Here is a 13447-nt window from a genome sequence, read left to right as displayed (position 1 = left end):
TCTATATCAAAGGGTTGCTTCCTAAATCTTAGAATAACTCACTAGTTTTCTCAAGGCAAATCAAAGAGTGTGAACTGTATGGTCAAGGCCAGGAAGAACAGACTAACAGGTACAAAAGTTCGTGTAAAGAATAGAAATAGGGAAAAATGGGTTTGTGACAGACCTATCTAAGTGAGTGTTTTGGAATGTCATTCTGTGATGACTGGGGACTTGCATTATTATAAAAGGGATATTTGGGGAAGATCAGTCTATTCATGACTTACAGTGCAGAAGGAGAATTTGTTAAATCAGTCCAAATACAGTTTAAAAGTGAAAAGCCCTTAAGCAGTTCTATAATATTATTTTGGAGGAGGGGAAGAAAGAATGAATAAAAAATATACATACATATACACTATCCTTACTACTCAATTTTTAGCAAACCAATAAGAAAACACATACAATTACCTGTTTCATTCAGATAAGCCAATGCACAGTCATTTTAAGCATTTTTATTGAACTGACACAAATTTTAATGCTTGATTATTGAAAGCATTTTAGTTCGTGGTTTTTCCTCCTTGATATTAAACTCCAAAGAATTTATAGAAAAATTTTGTTTTACTCCTAATCCACCATTTATCTATCCAAACCTTCAAAAAAAAAAAAAAGTCTGTATAAGGGTACTCAGGTGGCTCAGTGACTGAGTCTGCCTCTGGCTCAGGTTGTGATCCCAAGGTCCTGGGATAGAGTCCCACATCAGGCTCCTCGTGGGGAGCCTGCATCTCCCTCTGCCTCTGTGTGGCTCTCATGAATAAATAAAATATTTTTTTAAAAATGTATAAATAGCCTATTCCACCTAAAATAACAAATACTATAACTACTAAATATGATCAAGTTGGGATCCCTGGGTGGCGCAGCGGTTTGGCCTTTGGCCCAGGGCGCGATCCTGGAGACCCGGGATCGAATCCCACGTCGGGCTCCTGGTGCATGGAGCCTGCTTCTCCCTCTGCCTATGTCTCTGCCTCTCTCTCTCTCTCTCTCTCTGTGTGTGTGACTATCATAAATAAATAAAAAAAATTTTTTTTAAATGTGATCAAGTTGATAAACTACTAGTAGGTCCTTAAAGCTGCTGCCCCAGATTTACTTTCAGTCAAGGTTACTCTATTGCATTGCTATCCTCCATCTCCATGGTCCTTTTTGGCACACAGAAACACCTCTCTAGGCCACTCCAGTTTCTGAATGCCTCTTCTTCTCCTCTCCACCACTCCCCAGTAGACACTTGATCTCTTTCTCCAAGACCCTAAACAGCTCTGAGCAACTGACTGCAGGTTCAGAAACTCTACAATGAGCCTGTGGGAGACATGTGAATCTCAATGGGAGATTTTTCAAGAAAGGAATGGAAAAGGGCATCCTTAGCCCTTTATCCCTTGGTGAGAAGGCACTGGCTTCCCTCACTCCTCTGAAAGCTAAGCCAGGTAAATGCAAGGCCCTCAGCCTTTGAAAATCTCAAGCTCTTGAAGGTCTTCCCCTGCCTTACCTGGTCTTTACCTGCTCTGGCGAGGAGGAATCCCCTCACTTCTCACCTCACAGAGCATGGGGGTAGAAGGGCTGTGGGGCTCGGTGGTACCAGAAGGGAATAGGCCATCAGCACTGCCTGAATTATGGATGCAGATCAGAAGAATGTTATACACGACAGCCAGCCAGCTCCTGGTGGGAAGTCCAGATGCAAACAACAGCTTTGCAGGTGAGCACCTGGGACCTCATCCCCTGGGATTCACCCCATGTTTCATCTACCACAGGCTCTCCCTTTCCTTCCCATAGGGTCAGCAGCTGTTCCCAGTGATAGTGAGTAGGGGAGGGAGGCGCCTCTCCTAGTAAGAGTCCTGACCTCTGCAGGAGGCCCAGCTCACTGGCCCTACCACAGGCACTCAAGGCCAGACCAGAGGTATCCAGACCAGTTCCTTCCTGTCCAAGGCTTTGCTCGCCTAGAATTGAGAATTTGGAGTTCCCTTTATCTCCTATCTCTCTTTTTCTCCTCAATGCCTTTTCTCAAAGTGAAAATATTTATTACTACAATGAGATCACCAATAATTACAAGAATGCTTTTATGTGAACATCCTTTAACCAGAGAAGGATAATGCTCCAGTTTTTTCTAATATCCTTCAGCGTCTATGCATTTTTGTTGACTTCTGTCACTATCAACTGTCACTGCCAATATGTTCAGCTCACAATGAATATCATGTCATTTTTTGTATTATATCTAATTGCTTAAAATCTTTCGTTTATTAAAATTCTTTTTTTTTGTTTATTAAAATTCTTAATTGTACACATCTCCCACTTAAAATAAAAGGTAATACAGCATGAATCAAAAAGTTTTACATGGTTTCCATTTCCTTCACTAGGTTTCATTATTTATACTTACTATGTGTTTATTTAGAAAAGACTCTAGTGGTGCAATAATACATTAAAATGACAGTTTTAGTGGGATAAATATTTTCATACCACACTTTTACAGAAGAGTCTTAAGGAATCAAGATATTATTACTTAAAACATCAATAAGAGAACTACACATAAGCCTCAAAATAGAATTCCAGAAATTGAAAATACAGTACACTACCAGAAACTCCAAAGAGGCAGGCATTCCTGAGGCTTTTTAGAAATTTGGTTACAATTTCCATCAATCTTAAATCGCCTTCCGATTTCAAATTTACACCATTTGGACCACTTGGATCTAAGGAACACTTTCAAGACATCCAACACTTACAGAGTTTGTAACAATATCCTTAAACAGGTAAGAAATAAAATACATAAAAACTAGGGAAGGTAATACTCAATCCTATTAGACAACAGAAGCTCAGCCCCCTGGTCTACTGGACCACAAATACTGTCCAGCAACGGACTAACTTCCAACAACAAATCAGCCAATTACTGTACTAGTAGTGCCTGTTAAGTGATCTGTTTTCAACCTAATGGCTTACTTAACAAATAGCTAGCTTCTTCCCTAAGTGCTGTTAGCAGAGCCAATCTGTTTGGTAAAGAGGGAAACCATAGATCATGATCATACATGAAATACTTAATGATAGTAACAGACTTCCTCCGTAACCTTGTGTTCCGTTCACTACCAGCCATCTTCCATCTTTAAACTTTAAGGGACAAAAAAAAAAAAAATGAGAAGGCCAAGGAAGGATAAAAGGAGATAGAGGAGAAAAGTCTACAGAGATTTATACCCAAACTGAAGCAAAGTCACACCATCATTTACCAGTCCATCCTCACTTCTTTAAACGACTGAGCCACGCAGAAGCTTAGTTTCCATGCACAGCACACACAGCACGACCTCCACAATGGGCTGCAGGTGCAAGATGGCAGGTATTGGACAGCAAGATTGCCTCAAACACCCGCAAGCCCCTACTGCCTGTCTCCATAACTATTAAATCAACTTCTGTAATTTCAAGAAATGCTATCAATGTTAGCAGAAATTCATACTCCTGACATCTAGATTTTCAGCCAGAAATTTCCATATTCCTTATTTAGGATTCTAAAAGTATATATGAAAGAATTCACCACCTATGTTCCAACAATAACCAGAGGTGAACACCTGATAAGCCCATGTATGAATAATTCTATTTTTAAAATATACACAAGTACGTTAAAATGTATTTTTATTTTAAGTAATCTCTACACCCTACGTTGGCTTGAACTAATGACCCCAAGATCAAGTCACATGCTCTACTAAGCCAGCCAGATGCCCCCAAAAATGTTATCCACGTAGCAATCTAAATTTTCCCTTTAGCTTGACTCTAGGAATGACTCAAGTAAAAATATAGGTTCCTCTAAGATCTGCAACTCATTTTTGAATTTACATTTGACAATAACTGAAAGCTTTTCACTAAAAAAAAAAAAAAAAAAGAAAGCTTTTCACCAGTAAGCATATCAACAACAGATTTAGAAATTTTAAGAAAAATTTAGTATCAAATATTCTTACAAACGCTACTGTACCAGCAAAGGCAAGGGAAGTCACTTCATGTTTGATTAAGAAGCTGATTTTATAAGCAGAAATAATCTGCAAGAAAAGACAATCCTCATTTAGATATGGCTACTTCAATGGGCAGAGGTCAGTCAGCAACAACAGGAACTTCCAGAACTCACACTCCACAAGCTTATTAAGCCTTGGAACAGATGGGATCACATTTCATATGGACACACTAAATGAGTAACAGAAAATATCATGCATCATATTTTCATCTATGACAACAAGTCTTCAGTCCCCAGAAGCCGGAACACTAAAAGTAGTGTATGCTGCTCCCCACACGTGCATAGGTGAAAGAGTTCCCTGAAAGCTCTCCTCACTCCTTGCAAACAATTGAGCAGACGGAAGAATTCCACAAATAGCAGAGCACAAGTCAGATGACTGCATATATTATCAGCCTTCTTTTAAGACTACAATATCTCAACACCAAGTCATCCACGCCACAGAGACTGCACAAAATCTATAAAACATGCATCACACAATCACCACCTAATAGTTAAACATACTAGAATTAAATATATTGTAAAGAAACAAGAAGCCAAATATCTCAATCAGTGTTTCGTCCTTTCTCAACCAATACCGGCTGTCGTGCTCTCAATCTATTTTCTCCCTAGTGCCTACAATCAAGTTTTCTTGAGCTTATTTTCTTGGCTTTTCACTGTGAGAAACAAATAGCCAACCTGGATGTGCTTTCTCAAAATACTCCTACCCCTTCTCTCTTCCCTAATGGAGAATTCCTGATGTGTTACCTCCACAAAGCCCTTGATTAGACACAGCCACATGACGCTGAAAGAAGCAAGCAGAGCCCATGAGCTAACAGAAACACATTAAGGGGACAGGACCAAAGGGCAACGTGTGCCTGGGTTCAAACTCTCCTCCAGTAGTCCCTGGCTGTGTGACCCTCGGCAAGTTATTTGACAGTTCTGTGCCTCCACTTCATGAACTCTGTAATAGGAACAATAGTAAGAGAGCACCTACCTCAACGTGTTACAGTGAGAAATGCAGAGCACACAGTAAGGGTGCCTGAACCCTGCACTGGGTTTTTAGTAACCACTCAATAAATGTTACCTGTTTTTATTTCTTCCATTACAGTTTTTATTTTTTGAAAATTAGCAGACAAGAATCCTGCAATCTAAGATTTGTTAAAGGCTGGGCTGATGGGGATCCCTGGGTGGCTCAGCGGTTGGGTGCCAGGGCATGATCCTGGAGTCCTGGGATCGAGTCCCACATCAGGCTCCCTGCATGGAGCCTGCTTCTCCCTCTGCCTATGTCTCTGCCTCTCTCTGTGTCTTTCGTGAATAAATAAATAAAATATTAAAAAAAAAAAAAAGAAAGGCTGGGCTGATGACTAAAAAGCCAGAGACTATTTATAGATCTTAAGATAAGTAACACCTGTCCAGGTACAGGCCTGCCTTGATGCAAGGCTTTCCTAGACACCTGCTGGCATGATTTGCAGGACTATTCATCCCTCTCAGGGACTAAACATCTACACTGAGAGCCTTATCAAAGGCCTGCAAACATGTTCTTTATCAGATTCCTAAAACGAAGATGTTCTCAGACTCACCATTCCCTCTGATACTTACGATGTGTTTCCCCACACTCACTGGTCAGGATAATTTTCCCTCCCAAAGTTTTGCTCACAGGCAAAAGGACTTAATCGCCTTTAAGCTTCACCTTCTGAAAAATGAGGTATCTCTATTTTACAGTGCTGTGGCAAAAAAAAAAGAAAGAATGAAACACACTTCAAAAAGCCCCTAACAGGTTGCTGGCACTCAGGGAGAGCTGCTATTTTCATTTATGTTGCACTGTTGTTACTCTCCCAATACAGACGTTTTAGTCAAGAACAAGAATTGAGTTAAATCTAGAAAAACTAATAATCATAGAACACCTGTGAAAGGCTGCACAAGGGGGTTTTTCATCCTTTAGAAACTTAGGGTGTGAAAACCCAGAATACGTAGCCTTAGAGCAGCAACAAGGCACACTCTCCGCGGAACGGGAGGTCCCTGACTTGTTGCCCCAATACCTTCGACCAACTAAAGATTGCCACGCGGACCACACACAACATGATTCCAGAGAAAATAAAACACAAATTATAAATATTCATATCTCCATTAAAGGAGAATTATTTGATTGTAAGCTAATCGGTTAAGGGGACATTTAACAACTTATTAAAAATATAACCCTATTTTCAGGGTGGGGGAGAGACTCAAACCCAAATCAAAGTAAAATTTTCTGACAATGTTTAATTAACATGACACACACCAGAAAACTAGATCTTCAGTATCCAAGCCAGTTGAAAATTAGGGTAACATGTGCCTTTCTACCTCCTCCTCCACCAAAATCACCCACTCTGTGTTCCCCCCTTAAATCACAGGATTTGTAATGGACAGTTTACACTATCAAAGTAAACTGCCAAAGCTGGGATACTCAAATACTCATCAAATAAATAAAGAACAAATGAATGAAAGGTTAAATGAGGCAAGAATGCAAAGACAAAAACCTAAAAAGCCTAATGTGGGATTTAAGTTACCAACAGGAACTCTTAACAGTTCATAATTTGCTGCCTATAAGGCATAAATTCTACCAGATTTGACCTGCTAACTTCAATTCTCCATGTATCTATCAATTGATATTTAAAAATTGTTTTTTCTTTCAGAACCTTTACCTAGTTGCCAATAACTTCCACCTAGGAGCAGTTCTCCTCCATTTCTTACTTAAAATTAAGATTCTACATCTGAAAGCCTCAAAAGCAGCTAAGTAAAACATCCCCATAGATTCCCTGCTTAATTCTCCTCTAGAAATTTCCAACTAAGGAACCAACTGAAAATTGTCCTTGAATCAATTTTTCCACAATTGCATTATGTCATCATAGCCACTAGAAGCCAGAAATGTGGTTACTGATGAACATTTCATAGGATAGACATAAAATCTTTCCCCTAAAAGCCACGAGCATTGTGATCTACCTACAAACCATCTAGTCCTTTCATTTTAGTTACCTTCAAACACAAGTTTACCTCCAAGATTTTCAGTCCTTTTCATAACCAGTTTTGCCTCAGTTTTACAACAGCTAGGAAAACTAAACCAGCTTCTAAAATATTCACCGAAGTCACAATCTCACCTCTATTTAGAAACTAGTACCTAGAATCCATAAAATACGAGTTTCTTTATGCTGTCTGAATTGAGGGTCTATGACCTAAAACTGTATTTTATAACTTTTCCAGACATTACTTTTAATAGACTTTAGAGAGTAACATAACATTCTACAGTTTGCAATTTATAAACCCTTCTATGACCCTTTAAAACAAAAAAGTAAACACATAAACGCTAAGAATATTTTTTGTTTAGAAAGCAAGTCAGAGGTAAAATGAGCTTCAGGTTTAAGAGTATAAGATACTGAGTGTTTTGTTCTGTTTTCCTTTGAATGGCTCTCATCATTGGTATGTAAATAGTGATTATTTCATCAAGGGAAAGATACTAATTTCCACTGATTTTAAGATTTACTACAATAAGAGACTAATACCTTAAAGCAGTAACTTATTTTCTTTCTCCCTCCTATTCTCTTAATTTAAAATTGACAGAGCATATAACATAAATCACCAAACACTGTAAATACAGAATATTGAAAAGCCAGTAATTTAAGTAGCAGTTTTGCCATAAAAATAACTAAGCATGAATTATGCTTTTAAACATAATTTCAACCATGATACAATATTGGTCAAAATATCTAGAACACACTGTGCATTTCAGAAAATTGACCTTCTAGAAAAATTGTTTAAAGGGACTTTTTTTTTTTTGCTACCTAACATCCTAAGATTGCTTAAAAGAATCGCTTTTAAACCCAATACTACACATTTTTTTTCTAAGAAATTCAAGCTGTCAACTTATGGGTCACATTTCAACCTGATGTGATTTGAAACAGCTAAGGTACTGAATTCTTAAATATAGGGTGTGTAATGAAAGCACTGCTCATAGGTCCTCGATTGTGAGGCTTAGAAAGCTTTAATAAGCTATAGCTATAGATAAAGCCAGCCAAGGAGCATTACCCCTTTATGCACTCATAACACAGCCCAAGTCCCCCTCCAATCCTTAATGTTTTACATTTCCAGTGAATGCTCCTCTAACAGTGAATGAAAGTCATATAAATTATATTTAACCAGTAAAAGGTTAAAATCTGAGCCAAACTATCTAAAAAAATATTAAATTCATAACTGGAAAGCTTTTCTCCTCCCCTCTGTTTCGGTATCCTGACATCTAAAAGTCAAAGAACTCCTCTGTTAAGACTGAAATCCCCAGGAGGAAGAAGGCTCAGATCTAGTCTGAGAGCACACAATGGAATCACAGCTGACGATGCACATCTTTTTCTAGATGTCTCCATATGCTTAGGAGTTTTTTTTTTTTTCCCTTCCTAGCCCGGCTTTGGAGGACTTGCTACTTAGACTCTGCCACCAAGAATCTGAGAACATTTTCAAGGATTGTTGTAGGGAATGAAGTAAAATAATGTGCTGCTCTTACGCATACAAAAGAGAGACGGGAACACGTCGGAGTGGCCATCACTAACTCAATTAACTAATCATGGGGGGGGTTTCAATGTTGTCAAATTTTGCATGTTTAATTTACAATATTTGCCACTCTTGGCAGCTAAATGTTTTATCCCCACAGTTTTTACTATTTTATCACTAAAATAACACCCAAAGGACTTCAGCAAAATGCAATTAATTTCTGTCTACATAAACACTAAAAATTATACTGAATTAAGAATTCACACTATAAATTTGAGGATGGTATACTACAGCAGAACACGTATACAGTGTGGTAAATCCTATTTCCTAAAACCAGAGTTCCTCAATTCTTTTTTATGGTAACCAAATTTTAATAAAAGCTTGAGAAAGCAGTATAGATAAATACCACGCACCTAAGATACCTCCAAAAAAAAAAAAAAAAAAAAAAGCGCTTCCCAAGATTAAATTCATGGGCTACTTAACACAAAATGAATGAATTCATTCTCAGTTTCATTCTCTGAACTCCCAAAGATTTTTACAAATTCCAGTTGGGAAAAGGGGCCTTGCTGCTGTCAGCATGCACTAAACCTCACCAACAAAGAACAGGAGCACACATACACATAAAAAAGCACTGTAGCAGCTGCTGCCTTTTTAAAAGACAGCTTATTCCTGCGGAGCAACCTGTGCTCTTTATTGAGAACCAAAGACCTAGCCTCCCTATTCTTAAAAGTCAGGGAGTTGAGAAAGTCACTGGACGGAACCCAACGACCGACATAAGGCAACCAAAGAGGTCTCCTAACCTTGCATAAACCAGACAAGTGCCCACACACTGTTCAATTCAGCAGTGTTTAAGAAAACTAATTTATTTTTTAAGAATCTTTTGTGTGGGAGTCATCGAGCAAACTACACTTAGACTTTTTTTTTTTCTCCCTGTCGACAAATATTCTTTGACTAGCTTTGCTTCTTAAATACCAACGCTTTATGTTCCAAACAGTGATGCTTTGGTTCCTAACTTCATTTTGTTTACTCAAGAAAGAAAAAAAAAAAAAAAAAGACACGCATACCATAAACAACTTTTTTTTTTTTTTTTTTTTAATGTCATCCCAAATGCCGAAGTTCCAAGTGCACTTTGGGTACTGGCGGTCTAATTAAACGAGGAACCAGCGAAGCCATTACAAACAATGATGCTTTACATTCCCAATAATCAACTGGCCGAAGACTATCCCGATGCCTTCATTTTCGGAGAGCCCTTTCAAATCCCCCCGGCCCCACGCTGGAGGAGCTGAGGGAAACCGAGGCGGAGGTGAACTGGTAACTCCAGGACCGTCACCCGTAGCCGGCCGTGAGGTCCAGGGCTCCATCCCTACGGCACACATGCCATTTTAGAAGCGGGCCTCGGAGACTTACTGCCGCATACCAAGTGGCTTTACACTTCGCCTGGTCTAAGACGACGTCTCTTGCGGTAACAAGAGAAATACAGCATCTCGCGTAGAGTACGAGCCTCCCGGGCCGGAGCCCCGCTAAGTGACAAGACCGCACGGACCGAGGAACCGGGGACTAGGGATGGACGAGAGCGGCTGGCTCGGCGTCTCCATGGCTCCCCCGCCCCGCGTGCAACTCCGCTCTAACTGGTCGGGAGGCGACCCCGCCCCCTTCCTTCCTCCGCTCCCCACGATTGGCTTACCGACGCCCGGCAGGTCAGCTCCCCGCCTCCGATTGGCTCACTGCCCCATCAGTCACACGCAGCGAGATTCGGGTCGGAGGGAGGGGAAGGCGTTGGAGGAGGTGGAGTGGGAGTGGGATTAGAGGACGAGGTGGCGGAGGAGGTGTTCAGGCTCGGTCCCCGGTTTGGGAAAGTTTCCCCCGCCGGTGACAGACCCGCAGGGCGTTAGGCCCGGTCCAGCTCTGGGCCGGGGCAAGGGGGCCGGGTCCCCGATTCCCGCCCCTCGGTCCCGCAGGCCCCGGAAACCACTCGAGGGAGGGGGAAGAGGGAGGAACCATCGAACCAGGGACCGACCCACCCCCGAGCTCGGAAGAGGCGCCTCCGGGACTCCCCGGAGGGGCGAGGGGCGGGGGACGGGGAGCTCCAGCGCGGCGCGCCGACCCCGGCCCCCTCTCTCCCTCTCCCTCTTCCCCTCTCCCTCTCTCGCGGCAGCCCCCGGAGGCCGAGGGAGAAGTGTCCCCGGGCCCGGGGCGTGACCGTCGCGAGTCGGCCGGGAGGGCCCCTCCCGCTTCCCGCCTGGGGCCCTGAGGGGCCTGTCCCTTCAGGGGCGGGGAGACGGGGGAGAGAAAAGGGGGCGCTGGCGAGCCAACCCGGAACCTCCCGGCCCGCCTCCCGCCCCCAGCCCCGGCCCCAGCGCGCCTCCAGCACTCATGCCCGCACCCAGAAAGTTAAGTCAGGGGCGAGCCCAGCTCGGCGCCGCCGCCGCGGCCCGGCCCCCGGCTCCCCGGCTCCCCGGCTCCCCGCCCCCACCGCCGCCGGCCTGCTCGGCCCGAGCGCGCCGCCCGCCCCGCCCGCCGCAGCTCTTCCCCGGCCGCCCGCCCGGCCGCGGCGCCCCCCGTCCCCCGCCCCCCGCCCGCGGCGCTGACACGGGCCCGCCGGCCGGCCCCGGCCCCAGCCCCGGCCCCAGCCCCTGCCCCGGCCCCGGCCCCGCGCTTCACCTTCACACACCCCCGAGCACTTCCCGGGTCCTGCCTCCCCGCGCCCGACTCCCACCCTGCGCCGCAGCCGCTCCGCGCTTCCATGAAAGAAGGCACCTTCCCGGGATCCACCTCCCCGTCTCGGCCGCTCCCTCCCCGCCGCGAGGGCGCCGGAGCCTCGCTCCCCGCCGACCCCGCGCCGCGCTCCCGGGCGGGGGCCTCCCCGCCGCGCCTCGGCTCGGCTCTCACCTCTCGCCGGCGCCGCGGGCTGCAGCCTCCGCCCGCCTCGCGCTCCGGGACTCGCCAAGCGCTGGAGCGCCTCCTTTCTCTCCCGGGGACTCCGCGGCTCCCCGCCGCTTCCCGCCCGCCCCACCCCCCGCCCCCCGGCCCCAGCGCCCCGGCCCCGCGGCGCCTCCGGGATGCGAGTCCCGTCCTCCGCGCGCCCGCGGCGGTGCCCGCAACACAAAAACGGCCCCGGCCGCGGCGCTCGGCTCCGCGGGGCTCGGCGCGCCAGGGGCAGCCGCGGCCGGGGGTGGGGACGCGGCGCCCCCCGCCCGCCGCCCGCCGCCCGCCGCCCGCCCTCGCGGCCCCCGGGGAAGGCGCGGTTACCGGCTCGGGTCGGTCACGCCGTCAGGTGCCGGCTGCCGTCGGCGCTGACCTTCGCCGCCGAAGCTGTGGCTGAGGCTGCGGCCGCCATGTTCCCGTGTTAATAACTGCTGCCTGGTTGTTTATTTCAATGGAGATCCTCCCCCAACTCCCTCCTCCTCCTCCTCCTCCTCCTCCTCCTCCTCCTCCTCCTCCTCCGCGTCTCCGCACTTGCGGAGAGACACAGACCGCGCGAGCTCGCGAGCAGGGGAGGGGGCTCGGGAGCCAGGCCGTCCCTCCCTCCGCCTCCCCGGCCGCGGCCGCCGCCAAGTCCTGTCACTGGGGAAAGGACGGGGCGGAAACTTGCCTCCCGCGCCCCCGGGGGGCGGGCGGAGGTGCACGGAGGCCTCCCCGCGGAGCCGACCCCGGCCGCGGGGTCCGCAGCATCGCCGTCGGCGGGTCCGCGGGCAGGGCGAGCCGGGGGGGCGCGGGGCGACGGGGGACCACGGAGAGGGGACAAAATGGGGGACCGTGGCCAGCGGAGGGCGACCCGCGGGGGGCTGCGAGGGACGGGGGAGTAAACGGAGGCTCCACGGAGGGCAGAGGGCAGTGCCAAGAAGGAAAGCGGCGCGACGGCGGGACGGCGGGACGGGCCGGGGCTGCGGGGCCGCGGCGGTGGGCTCCGGGGCTGCCTGCCTGGGGCGCCCCGGCCGGGCCCCTCCGCCTGCAGCCTGCGCCCCGCGCGCCCCGCACGCCCCGCGCCCGCCCCCGGCCCCCAGGGCTCCCTCCGCTCCCCGACGACTGGCGTCCCCGGTTGCAGCCCGCGCTCCAGGAGGAGGCCCGCGCAAAGGGCTGCCACCCCGCAATCGCCCACACGGCGTAAACCCTAACCTGGTGGAGCATCCTCGTCCCGACGGGAATCCCAAAAGTTCTCTGTTGGAAAGTCCACTTCCTAGACGTCAGAAGGGGGGGGCGGGGGAGAAGGGCGGTGCATGGGAGTTGCACCAAAAATCCACGGAGAATTCTCAATTGAAGTATTACTTGGATCTGTTTTATGCTCTGGGAAAGCAAGCTCTTCCCAACTTAGATATAATTAGTGTGTGTGGGGGGGGGGGGGGGGTTGAACATTTGCATAGCATTTCCTTACTTTTAGTCTTAGGAGAAAGGTCACTTGCCATATAGATAGTAATAGCGTTTATTGAACACTTACTATGTGCCTGGCACTGTACTGAGTAATTTATAGACGCTATTGATTTTGATCCTCCAGCTTTACAAGGTAATTACCATTTCTGCCCTTAACAAAGAAATTTAAACTTAAAAAGAAATGAAGGAATTTGTCTAAGGTCGTACAGCCAGGAGGCCGCAGAGGATCTGAGCCCAGCCCTGGCCGGCTCCGAACCCCACGCTTTTAAATATCTTCAACCTCAAATTTGCGGGAATACCACCAATTTTATTTTGGGAAAGAAAATTGTGTGTGTGTGTGTGCGCGCGAGAGAGACTATAGAGGGAAGATGGAAGGGTATTACAACAAATTGTTAGCACTGAGTAGTATAATAAATGGGTGTGTAATGGGGTACTTCCACTTTTATTTTGTCCACTTAACTACAATATTTTAACATGTTTGAAAAAAAAAACATGTTTGCATTGACGGTGTATTAATACTTAGTAAGTTACAAAGATTATTTTAATTACCTGGCATAACACAATTGTGTTCCCTGA

At 46.6% G+C, this 13447-nt stretch overlaps 1 protein-coding gene across 7 annotated transcripts in view; it reads right to left on the bottom strand.

Annotated features, from left to right (window-relative positions):
• Window positions 1–12687, bottom strand: part of NCOA2 (nuclear receptor coactivator 2) — a 294246-nt gene extending 281559 nt beyond the window's left edge. For 4 of the 7 annotated variants that reach the window (XM_077876606.1, XM_077876604.1, XM_077876614.1 and 1 more), the window contains exon 1: window positions 11753–11911. The gene's annotated coding sequence lies outside the window, so the exon portion shown is untranslated. Of the gene's footprint in view, window positions 1–11392; window positions 11485–11752; window positions 11912–12619 lie in introns of those variants that run through there. The other 3 variants (XM_077876608.1, XM_077876607.1, XM_077876612.1) reach the window with 3 other exon arrangements.
• Between the last annotated feature and the right edge of the window lie 760 nt (window positions 12688–13447).

The sequence above is a fragment of the Canis aureus genome, chromosome 28 (assembly GCF_053574225.1).
Source record: "Canis aureus isolate CA01 chromosome 28, VMU_Caureus_v.1.0, whole genome shotgun sequence".
In the NCBI taxonomy this organism is placed as follows: Eukaryota; Metazoa; Chordata; class Mammalia; order Carnivora; family Canidae; genus Canis; species Canis aureus.
Note: the sequence above shows the minus strand (reverse complement) of the source record. Positions and strands in the feature narration are given on the sequence as shown.